Source organism: Lathamus discolor, chromosome 1 (genome assembly GCF_037157495.1).
Source record: "Lathamus discolor isolate bLatDis1 chromosome 1, bLatDis1.hap1, whole genome shotgun sequence".
Taxonomy (NCBI): domain Eukaryota; kingdom Metazoa; phylum Chordata; class Aves; order Psittaciformes; family Psittacidae; genus Lathamus; species Lathamus discolor.
The window spans coordinates 62,411,706-62,424,437 of record NC_088884.1 but is presented as its reverse complement, the minus strand read 5'-3'; the positions used below and the strand labels follow the sequence as shown (position 1 = coordinate 62,424,437).

The window sequence follows — 12,732 nt, the reverse complement described above, 5'->3', positions numbered from 1 at the left end:
TTTTATGTGTCCCTAGGAAGATCAGGGTCCTAGTTCCTAATCGAGGGGCTCTTAAGCCACTATTACTGCTTTCTTATGAGGAACTTGCATTAGTTGCTCAAGAAAGTACTGTTCCTTTCAGAATTCATATCCTTCTTCCAAACCACTTTGGGTCTGTGAACTTCTGGTCAGGCCAGAGGCAAAATGCCAAATTTTGGTTTGGAAGCCAGCCTCTTACCCCAACTTTTGTGTTACTTAAGGGAGAAGGTGGACAACCAAGAGATTAATTCAAAGGGTATAAAGAAATGTCACCCTCTTTCCAGAAAACATCTGCCACCCTCTGCTAAAGGATATCCCTGAAAGGATGATGTTGGCACTTCTAGATTGTTAGATTACAGTCTGAAGAGATGGGGGCCAAGAGGCATGTGCATGTCAAAAAACATCCTTGCTAATGATGTGCCCATCAGTCCCAACCTAAAGATGGGAGCCTGATACTCGCCTCCTGGGAGCAAGAAACAAAAGAACAGAATGAAGCTGTCTGATTTATAAAGAGTGCTGGCATCTGCTACCGTTTTGATCAGAAACATCATCGGAAGAGGTTTCTGGCTGAAGTGCCAATTATGTCACTAAGCTGTGACGCCACTAGAGGGCACAGAAAGACTGTTTTGGATAATTTTGAGCTTTGCCAAAAGGAAGAAATGGTATGTCATTAAGCAGCCATAGTACCACAGAACGGTTTCCTTTGGAAGGAACCTTAAAGCTCATCTGGTTTCAGCCCCCTACCATGGGCAGGAACACCTTCCACTAGATCAGGTTGCTCAAAGCCCCATCTGCCTTTTCCATTCCTTTGGCACAGCAATCATCTCAAAGCATAAATATTGTTCTTTTTTATAACAGGTATGAATAAAAAGCCATCAAAGTGAGTTTCACCAAGTGAAAATCCTCGGTTAAACAGGACATTCTGACAACTCCTGAGCCTAGAAAATAGCCCTGCCCAAAGTATAAAGAGCAGAAGACAGCCTCCCAGGATGAAGAATGGGACAAAGATGAGGGAGCAAAGTGTGGGGCCTGCATTTTCATAGATGCAACATCATCACAACATCGTGATCATCTCGACAGTGTGATCTTCCCCTCAGTTACCTGCAAGTTAGCTTTGGCATGCCCCCTATGTAGTTTACTCTTTATGCTGCAATACAATTCAGCAGTGATGGTAGGGCTGAAGAACAAGAATGCTTTTATGAAGATGTATAGGCACACTGCTAGGATCACTCTTTTTCCTGTGCAGCCAGACAAAATTTCATCAAGTCCCTTGCATGGGAACACTCGTTCTCCATGCTCTTTTGGAAGTCTGGATTTTTTCAAACTGTTAATTGAAAATTGCTAACCTCAAAAAGCTGAGTTGTGTGGGTGTTTGGTTTTATAATGGAAACACTTGCAGAGTCTGTGCTAAATACAGACCAGGAACTTTGTGTTGGATGACAACAAACTTCAGCCAGCTCTGTCTAGCTCCCTAAGCTTGTAATCAAATGACAGGCCATTCTAGGCATTGGGTTAGCGTTTCCTATGATGGACAAAGCATACAATCATTTTTATCATTTCCCTCTGCTCTTCAATTTCTTTGTCTCAGACTTGCCCATACCCAAATTTTAATGGTCTCTGAACTTACTTTCTTACGGCTTAAGATTTTGCTAAGTAGAGGTCATGGGTTCTAACTCCCAAATGTGCACAAGGTTGCTCATTTGCAATCATTTGTGCTGGTTCTCATGCTCTGGCAAAACTTCTTGGCTGGTCTTGGTAATCAAATCCTTCATTTTGTTTATGAGTGGGGGAGAAGCTCTCCAAACTGACCCTTGTAAATATGACAAAGGAGGTTTCATAGATGTTCTAATGAAAGATTAGGCTGAAAATAGTGACTTTTTTTATTTATGCTTTTTTTGGTCAAAAGTTATTTGAGCAAAGTTGTGAAAGTTATAAACTTAGACATGGATGTCAATCAGTCCCAATGGCTACCTATGGTCATCTTCAGATTATGTCAACATTTTATTTCATCTGGGTTTGGATATATCATTATTCAATACATAGCCTTGCATAATCAGTTTTTCTCCAAAGAGTTAGGATGCTTTTTTCTTAAAATGCTGCCTTTTTTCTACATAAACATATGTATTTAAGCAAAACTTCAATAGTCAGTCTGCATCTCCAAGGATTTTAGTGTTCTGTCAAGTGGCTTCTGTAATATTGCATGAGTTACTGCAGTTAAAAAAAAAAAACAAAAAAAAAGTTATCTGAAGACCCGAATACCATAAAATGAAGTGTAGTTATACGTTCAAACCCAAACCATGGCTGTAAAGCAGTGCCAACTGGCTGACATCTGTTATGATAAAGGCAACTATTATGATTAAGAAAGCTGCTTCTAGGAATAGAAATGTTTTGTGTGAAATAACTCTTAAAGATGCAGAGAAATGTAACCAGTTCTTGGAATGGGGGGGACATGCTAACTAATTCCTGGGAAGTCTATGTATATGTATTAAGTTAAAATATAAGCTATGTATTGATAGTGGTGAGCACTTGCACCTGCTAAGGATGGTTGACTCTTTGCTTCACTTAGCTTCCAAGATGCGACGAGCTCGGGCCTTCTCAGTGCCACTGTGGGGGGAGCAGCATGCTCCCAGATCTGCCTCCCTGCTCCAGACCAGTGCTGAAGGCCAAGTGGCCCGCAGCATCGGCAGAACTCTGATGCGCACATGCCCTGTGGCAATCCCAGCCCCGCAGAACCCTGCCAAGCACAGAGCCCTGCACAGCCGTGCCCTCACCAGGGACTGGGACAGCATCCCACTGCTGTCCTTTCTCCTTTCTGCACTGTAGTGATTCCTTAGAGGGATAACCAGAGGCAAGGACAGGATATGGCAAACAGAACACAAGCTTGCTGAACAAGCTGCAACACTATAAGGTCATGGTCAACAAACATTCAGGACAAAACTAAGATCTCATCAACCACAACAGTAATGGGTGGCTTCTCCATTGCCTAGGCTGGACTCCAGCATCCCATTAAGCTTTCCTACACAAAATCCATTTAATCCATTCCTGGGGAGCAAGTGCTCATTGACAGCTTTTCCAAATGTGATTAAAGACTATTGACTCCTGCAAGACATACGCAAATTATTTTCAGAAGGCTCTAAAAAAGCAACTTACCAACTCACTGATGAATGAACTGCTTCATGTAACACCAGAGCAGAAGAAAATACCAGCTCCTATTGTACCTGTCACCAAGGTAACCAAAGACAGGGACAGCCAGCATGTAACACAGGATGAAGACTGGAAACCCAAGAAAGATCAAAGACAACATGGGTCAAATTATTTTCCTTCTATGTACTCCTCATGCTTCAAACAAACCCAGGTTATTTTGGGGGCAGAGGTTGAAGGCTGAGTTTGTACAACTAGTAGGTAGATCGATATTTAGAAAAAGATAAATGCAGGTTATAATACATATATATACAAAATTAAAACATGTGGGAATTGCTCAAGTTCTGTACTTCTTAAGAAATTGCTTCATCTTTAATGATTCACATAGTGTGGGATTCCTGAAGCACACAACTCCAGTCTTCCCTGAACCAAAGACATACAGGTTTGCATTATAGTCAGCCTGCCCACAAGTGGAAGTGAGCGACACCACACACAAGAAGGAACGAGGAGAAATAAGTAGACTGTGTTTTAGGATCAGGCCGCATAGATGCAAGGCAAAGCAAGCTATTCAAAACTGAAAAGATTTTATTACCTCTTTGCAGCAGACCTGTATCCCCATCACTGAGCCTGAGGTACTTCTGTATGTCTACCAGGATGCCTGCAACAGAGTCACTCAATGATCCTGCTCATTCCTTGTAATTCCCCTCATTTGCCAACTCAAAGATTTATTTCGAGAACAGGGCTTGCAAGACCTGCTGCACACAGATGTAAATCATGACTCTACCACAAGTACAGATACACAGAATTAAAAATCCTTACCACTAAAGATAAAAGTCATGATTTTCTACTACGGCGGCCTTACAAGAATCAGTTTAGCCACTGTTTCAATTACAACTGTTCTGTTTCTTTTGTACCATGAGTACAGAAGCACAGAAACAACTTCCATTTCTAAGCTTAATCGACACAAGTGCAACAAAACAGTAGGGAAGTTTTGCAGCCAGCTATCATCATACAGCTAATCCAAAAACAGTATTATTGACCTTAAAATGTTAAGATGAATTGAAATTCCTTCTGTTAAGAATAACTGTTAAGAGTTTCAGTATATACAGTATTCAAATTACTGCATGCTGGATTTGTCAGGATGCAAATGGCTACAGCCTTCATTAGCCAAGGGTGGCTGAATCAGCTCATAGCCATGGAAATACTACTGGAATTTACACTGTGGTCCCAGTTGGGTAATTCTGTTCATATTTCCATGATAATTTTGCAGAGATAGGATGAGATATCAGTAACTGGATTTACACAGTAACATTTAGTGGTGACAATGACAGAGAAACATCACTAAAAGCCAATCATTTCTATTGCTGATAAAAGGCTGACAGAAATTCCATCTTGATTTCTACCCATCCAATAGCTGTGGAGAAAGGTTGGAAGAGTCGTCCAAAGCCAGAAGTCTGAGTCACACAAGCAACAAACTGATGGAAGACCCATGGGTCTGGCACTAATGTTTGCATGGATGCTTGTGAGACAAAAACAGTCATTTTCATCTCTACATCATGCCAAGGCTGCAGATCTATCATCTCCCCTAGCTTCCATTTCTGCACTATAATCCTGAAAACAAAATACCAGAAGAAACTGCTATAAATAAGCATAATTCTACTCTGATACTAAGAAATATAAATTAAAAGAGACCTTTTCTCATGTAGCTTCAGTTTTGCCAAAATAGTCAAAATCAAAGCATTTTTAAAAGGATGAAGCCACTCCTTAGGGAAACAAGTTGTGTGTAAACTGTCTGCTTTGCTCCCTCCACCCGATCTGCACACAGCAGAGCACAGGGGGATGTTAGCAGGAGGTCCCTGCTCTACAGTGCTACAGTGTCTTTTACACTCAACTCCACAGACAAGTGGCTTGTTTTCTGTGTGAAGACTGATGCAAACTCTGTCAAAGCCTGTGAGCAAAACTGCCTGGAAACCACAAGTTGGTAACTGCCACCAGCTTACTCTTTAACAAACATTCAAGCCTCCCCCTCACTTCCCTCTTCACTTACATTTAACAATGTGCTCATCCATATGGACAGCTAAGGCTTCGGCACTATCCCTACCTCTGCTCTTGAGTGAGGTACCTGTTCCTGAAGGTAACTCACTCAAGAAACTGAGCATATATTAACATAGGCACTTCACAAATCTTCTTGAAAACACTAAGCTCTTAGCTTGTACAGGAACTAAATAGTTCAAAGCTTGGAATGAGCCAAATGACTGCTTGCACTTAATACTTCCTCCCAGCAAGCCTGTTCTTGCTTCAAGATAGTTTCATCCTCTCCTGTCCCTTGCCCTTCACAAAGTCACTTGACAACAGAACCCCTACCCTGAAGTTCCTCACTAACAGTCCTGTAGTATCATTCAGCATGCACTCCTACTTGTTTCCTTTCCTCTTACATGTGTGGTTAAGTATTCAAAAGCAAATAAGCTTCAACTCCTAAACCCACCAGCCTCTCAATGTAGAGAGATACTCAGTCTTTAGTTTCTGAATGGTCTTAGTAGGAAAAATAATGAGTTAGTGTACTGTCACTCCATATTAATTCCACATTTAGCAATCCATCCACTGGGTTTCCTCCAAAGTTTTGAAAACTTTGTGATTTCCAGGACACTCGGAAGTAAATTATAGCAAGCTATTTAAGCAAGTATTTCCTCTTAATTTACAAATCGGATCCCTGGAAGCATGGTACATGCTAAGCAGAGATGCTAAACCTAAGAATTGACACAGACCACAGTTTACACAGAATCCCAGACTTGTTTGGGTTGGAAGGAACCTTAAAGCTCACACAGTTTCAACCCCCTGCCACGGGCAGGGACACTTTCCACTAGACCAGGTTGCTCCAAGCCCCATCCATGGGAGGGAAAACTCAGATTCCCCACCAGTTAATAGGGGCAATGCTTTGCTCTTATGGCTAGGTTTAAAAAAAAAAATAAATAAAGAAACCTAAATATCACATTTTGGAAGAAGGGTATTATTTATTAGAAAACGAGGTGTAAATTTAGTACGTGACACTTAAAGAAACGGATCTCCATCTTCTTTACACTCTTCATTGCAGAACTCACACCACTGTCAGGTCATGAGGAAGTTAAGCTTCCTCTTACACAAACTTGCACAAAGACAACATAGTTCTTGTCCTTTTAATAGGGAGACTGGCATCACTGTTCTATCTAAAGGGTGGTGAGGCACCAGAATGGGTTGCCCAGGGAAGTTGTGAATGCTCGATTCCTGGTGGTGTTCAAGGCCAGGCTGGCTGAAGCCCTGGGTGACATGGTTTAGTGTGAGGTGTCCCTGCCCATGGCAGGGGGATTGGAACTTGATCTTAAGGTCCTTTCCAACCCTAACTATTCTGGGATTCTATTCTTCACGTAAAGGAATGCCATACCTACTCTACTAGAGCCAAAGAAGGCCTGGTAATATGCAGTATACAGTAAGTGGAAGCTTCTTAGTCAAATCTCTGTAGAATCCAGACACAAAAATAGACCAGTTGCTCTCCATGCTAAAGTATGTTTGTAAGAGACTAAGATTTAAAAACATGAATCTTAAGTATTTAAGAGATGTGATGTTTATAAGCATTCTACTAACCATTAGAAACTAAACCATCATTCATCTTTCTAGATTTATAATTGTACATTTAATTCAAAGTATGACCAAAAGACTAATGCAGATAAGTGAGAAAGATCAAAGACAGAAAGTATATCCTTACTTTAGAAAACATTTGTGACTATGGCATAAGCAAAGCTGCTAAAAACTTACCTTTTTGCTTAGAAGGAGAAAATAGGCTCCCACCTGGTACAAGGCACCAGTCCATGAAGTTGATTAAATCTGCGTAGTACAGCACAGCAGCTATCAGGTAATCTCTCTTTGTCGGACTCTTCCTTGACACAGACAAGGCTGGACCTTGTCTCCCATGTGCCGCAGCAGCTCCGTAATTCTCCTCCTCACGAGGTGGCTGAGACTGCAAGCTTGTGCTTTCATGCGCCCTGGGGTTGTGCATATTTCCCCATGCAGAAAGACACCATAGATGAAGTATCTCCTTAGCACACCAAGCTATGAGTCAGTTTTGGTTTAGGGCTATGAGGAACTTCAATCACTATGGTCATTTCCAGCTATGAAGCCCAACCACTACAAACTGAAAGGAAATGCTCCTTGCAGTTCCTGCTTTACAAGGACTTTACAGAGAAAAAAAGCTGCCAGCCTGTGTTTTTGCAAAAGTGCTGAAGTGCTATACCCTGAGGACAAGGAAAAGGAAATGTAAACAGCAGCAAAATATTCCATCGTGCATCCAAGATCTCACAGTGCGCAACTTTGCAAGGATCTCACAGGAATTGCATATGCAAAATTAGTAATAAACTTCACTAACATCTCAGTGAGCTGCCAGAGCTAAAAACAGCCTTTCTACAGAAGAGACGTTTGCTAGACAAGGTAAATTTGACAGTTGTTTGCTTACACACACTACTTAGCTACCTAGCCTTGTCTTTGTCACCCAACCAGTCACTTCTTCCTTTTACCACCACCTGCTTTGCACTGACCAGATCTACCCCAGAACAAAATCCTTTCCAACAAGGTCCTGAGTTTTTAGGTCAAATCAGCAGTTTAAGCAGAAGACTTGTACTCCAGACTATTTGCTGCTTTGGGTTTCTTTCAATGGAGGTAATACCAAGCAAAAAAAAACCTAACCAAAAAAACAATCCAGAATGTTATAGTAAGAGATGGACACAAAACCACCCTTCATCCCTGCTGGAACTGTGCACATTCCACAGCTCTGAATTGGGCAACAGGATTTTTTTTCCCCCTTTCTTCCCAAAAAGGGGCCTGAAAGGAGAAGAAAGGAGGATGCAGGAAGTCGTTCTTTCAGAGTGTGTACATACCTTCATTCCTTGTCTTTAGTCAGGCCACTCAGATTTGAACAAGTACTCTTACTTGATTCTTCCAGCATTAGTTTTTGTATTATATTCAATACCTTTTTAGACACGAAACTGGTCAGACGTCTTTTGAGCCACTCTATGGATTGCAAACTTCAGAAGGTAATTTATTTTTTTGCACACTGTTTAGACAGTTTAAAGTGAAAATTAAGAGAAAACTAATAGCTTAATAGGCAGCTAATAGCTATGAGGTCTGATTGCAGCATCTGACTCATGCATGAAGACAAGAGTCTATGGTTGGGATTTCTTCTAAAGAAATGTGTTTCGCCCTGCAGACTAAACTGAAAACAAAAATAGCACCTAATATTCTTGCCCATTTTATAAAATGAAAATTCAACACTCTAGTATTTCATTCTATCTTCATTTCATGAACATCTAGTTGCTCATGAACCAGCAGGCATGCTTAATTTCATCATGGGTAAGTCTATATAAATTTTATTTCCAGACAGGTCTTATTTTGAGCAACATCTTACCCCTCAATTTTCTAAGGGATGATTTAGAGACAGGTTATGGGCATCTCACCCCACTCCTGCTCATGGTAGCTCTACATGGAGAGATTCAGGCTGGATGTGAGGAAAAACGTCTTTACAAGGAGGCTGGTAAAATACTTGCACAGGCTGCCCAGAGAGGTGACAGATGCACCATCCCTGGAGATATTCAAGGCCAGGCTGGATGTGGTTCTGTGCAACCTGATCTAGTTGGAGATGTCCCTACTCATTGCAAGGGGTTGGACTATATGAGTTTTGAAGTACTCTTCCAACCCAAACTATTCTATGATTCCATGAGAAGTCACTAGAGTCTGAAAACATCTCAGAGTGTGTCAACTTACTATTAGGAAGCGATTTTTGCTCACTATTCAATATTATCACTACTGCCTTTGGCTCTGCTACAGACCATAGAACCTTCCCTGAGTCAATGGCACATCATCTATGCGCCTCACTGCTGTATTAAGCCAAGGAAGCCAAGAGGTGACTACGCTCACAACAAAGAAGGAGCACAATTTCGCAGAGATTACAAACTTTACCTACCCCCACAACGGCGGATAAACAACTCTGAAAATAATATTTCAAATCACGGCGAGGAATTACAGTGCGCTTTGCAGGGGGGAGGCGCACGTGCGCGCTGCTTTAACTCCATCCCCCAGAGCAAGAGCCGACGGCAACCGCCGGCTCCCGGTGCCGCGCCGCGCCGCTGGGTGGCGCTCAAACACCGGCAGCGGGCAGAGCCTCTGCGCACACACGCACCCCTCGTGTGCCGAGCTCCAGCAGCGCGGCCCCTCCCGGTTAACCCCCTCCCCGGCCATCGAAACGGAACTCCATGGAAAAGAAAACCCGGCAACAACAGGCAGCAGCAGAGCCTAAGCGGGGTGCAGCAGGTTCAACCCGAGAGATGTCCGCTGCTTGCGCAGGGAGCTTCGTTAGCAGCAGGAACTGAAACAGCCCAAGCTGTGCTATTGGTTTTCACCTCTGTTCTCCTCGGAAGCTAGGAGAGCTGGCCTCTCTGCCCTTCAGGAGGAATGTGTTCCGTATTTGAGGCCCAGACACATCTCAGACCTCATGAGGAACTCCCCACGCGGCAGCTCATCAGGATTTAACTCTCACTCTGGATACCTTAAACATCTCGGTCTATATGTCCGCCGAGTTCCTGGGGTATAGCTTATGTTGTTCTGAACTGCTGACACCTACTGCTAGGCTTGATGCTTACAGCCGAAAGCAGATTTCTAACTATAGCTAGTTCCTGTACACCAAAGGTGCTATTTTGCTGACCCATTGAGCTGCTTTTGCCTTTAACATTTATTTATTTATTTATTTATTTTTAGCTCAGGCTTACTTTTGTTGGTGTATCTGATAAGTCCAGTTCTTGCATTTTGGGATCGTGGATGCTCCTGCCACAATTATAATAGAAAAAGGCTGTGAAAACCTGCATGGATTCAGAAAGAAAACTGTGGAATTAAATGTCTGTTTAACCTATGTTTTGACCATTCTGTCACAGTGAAGCATCCATCCCCAGAAGAACCATTAGTCGACCACTGTAGGCTTCACTTTTATACACCAGAGCCCTCTTAATTAAGAGAACAGCATAAGAAATAAGGAGTCATTTGTTATGAGTAATGCCAAACAGACACATATTGGCAGAACAAAAATGGAGGCCTTTCCCTACGGGCCTTTTTCTTCCCAGCTTCCCTAACTCCAGACTGACAGAATATGCAAATGAACACAGTATTTTAATCACAACCAAGAACGCTAAGGTTAGGGTTAACTAAAAACTTAAATCAATAGAGATTTAAATTAAGAACAGTCTAATTAAGTATTGAGAATGTCTTTGCTTCCCAATTTGGTTGTCCTGCACAGAAAAAGAAAAGTTCAGACATTTCAAAGCTTCTTAGTTACCCTGCCCCCAGGATGCTGACGTTTATGACAGTTACTGGGAAGTTCTTAAAGGTATGAAGCAATTCAGATAGGAAATTGGGATTCAAATATATATATACTACCACTGATAGGTACCCACCTTAGGCAGAGGGCAGCTTCCGCTCCAACAATAAGATAACAAATGAAGAAGGCAGCCAAAGTCACTCTTTCCCTGGGCATCTTCTGTTTTATTTTAATCAGGCAGTGATAAAGGAGTCTGTAAAAACCTTGGCCAGTCAAATGTATGCTTCTGATGAAACAAAACCAAAACAATCCAGGGACATGGACCAAAAACTGTAAAGTGTGGGAATGACAGTCTCAGTAATATTGATAATCTGGGACAGAAGACTTGGGAAAAATTCCTTGCTCCGCTATGAATTTCCTTTCCTGAAACAAAGGGACTTCAGGCCCCCACCTCTAAAGCAAATGGCACCATCAAATCCTTAAAAGAGAGAAAGGAAACAATGGACATTAAAACTTTGAAGCAGTGTCTTTGTAATTACTGCATAATTCTGTAATTACACAGTGTTTCTGTAATACTTAACATCTGATTTTTGTTAATGTACAAGATGTTGTCAGGCTTCAGCCTTGGTTCTTCAGGCTCTCTTTTGCACACAATATTCTTTACAAAACTTGCAACCACAGTAATAAAATCAGGATACGAATCGTTGACATTTATTATTTAGCAATACTAAACTAAAAAGTAGACACATCTTACACTTATATCTAGTCATTCCATTCAGAAGCTCCTTCCACCTACTCTTTATACTACCAGTAATTTCTTCTGGCCTGAAGATAGCCTCAGAAGATCTTCCAAATAAAAGTTAAAGGTATATGAGCAAAATCTGGCCTTTTTTGCTGGCATTTGCACACTTTACACACTTTCAAGGCAATAAAACTATACAGAATCTCAGCCCACTAATAAGAAAATGTTATTCTGAAGTCTTTTGCAGCTCTTTCTGCTTAAGACAAGTTCAGCATCAGTGAAACAACTTTTCTTTGTCCTTTTGAGCCAGCAACCAGAAAGCTCTACTCCACACTTCAAGGTAGCTTTTCAGATGCCTTTCATTAATAATCAGTATTTACTTTTAATCATGTTCCCTTGTTAGGTATGACTGTGTTAAGATAAAAATATATATAGCAGAAAGTAATACTCGAATTATGTTACCCCTCTTACCAGTAGGAGCATTGATGTCAACTTAGCTGGTAGATTTACTTGAAAGAAAAATGTTAGGAGAAATTATTATTTGTAAATCCCTAAGAAGCTCAGAACTTCTTTTCAAAGCCTAAAACAGTTGCAGGAGTTTAAGAAGCTTCAAGAACTGCAGTCACCCAGGTTTCCAAACAGTAAAAACCCCATCTTCTCTGCCTCACAATGAGGCTTGTGTCAATAGAATGTTTTCTAAGTTCATTAAGATGCTTCCTTAAGAAAGGGTTACAAAGTACAGAATAAGGATGGTGTAAGTCAAAGTGATGAATCTGATCAAGAAAAGCTAAATAGAACTCAAGCCACCGGTGTTTTCACCGACTCCATTCTGCCTCCCCCCTTTTCTCCTTCTCCGAGCCCATAGTGTACTCCTAACACAGAAACAAACCAGCCACACACAGCAAGACATTAAGACCGCAACAGCCCGGCACCGCAGCAGGATCACAACCAGAACTTACCAGAGGCCACAGAGCAGAAACACCCCTCTCTTCAGACACACACCTGTTCCGAGCCACAAGCAAGATCCGTAACCCCACCCCTAAAACGCCCTGGGGCAGGGGTGGGGCGAACCAGCAGCTGGGAGAAAAGAGGCAGGATGAGGAATGGTTTTGGATCGTTTGTGTGTGATGTCTGCAGCGCTGCTGGTTGCTCAGGACTGACTTGTGATAAACACGTAAATGTATTGGCTTTCGCAAGTCATAGCTGTGGTTATGCGGCTATAACTGTACGAGTTTACAATAACAGAAACAAAGCTCGCTAAAGACACAAGGTTAGACAACAAGTTAAAAAGGGTCAGGACTCTTGAGCAAAACGGAGTCACATAGCAAAAGAATTTGTAAAGGTAAAAGAAAGAAGGGGGGGCTTGATATAAGAAAATCTGGTGCCTGGAAAATGTAAAGTACTTTTTAGCTTAACAGGTTGTAAAAAGAGAATAATGTTTCTGTTGTAAGGCTGTGGAATGTAGTGGCCCCACTAAACATGAGTTAATTGTTTCACACTA

The 12,732-nt window shown here is 41.7% G+C and overlaps 2 long non-coding RNA genes across 3 annotated transcripts; both read right to left on the bottom strand.

Moving 5' to 3' along the window:
- Positions 1-1,922: 1,922 nt before the first annotated feature.
- LOC136007162 (uncharacterized) lies at positions 1,923-4,041 on the bottom strand. The gene is made up of 3 exons (XR_010609515.1): positions 3,752-4,041; positions 3,169-3,291; positions 1,923-2,226 (listed from the first exon to the last, which is right to left on the bottom strand). It is a non-coding gene; the product is annotated as an uncharacterized LOC136007162 (long non-coding RNA).
- Positions 4,042-9,918: 5,877 nt separating this feature from the next.
- On the bottom strand, positions 9,919-12,270 carry LOC136011854 (uncharacterized). 2 transcript variants are annotated; one of them, XR_010611488.1, is made up of 4 exons: positions 12,191-12,238; positions 11,703-11,740; positions 10,626-10,967; positions 9,919-10,002 (listed from the first exon to the last, which is right to left on the bottom strand). It is a non-coding gene; the product is annotated as an uncharacterized LOC136011854 (long non-coding RNA). The 2 variants fall into 2 exon arrangements; XR_010611487.1 differs by lacking the exon at positions 11,703-11,740 and having other exon boundaries at positions 12,191-12,270.
- Positions 12,271-12,732: the final 462 nt, after the last annotated feature.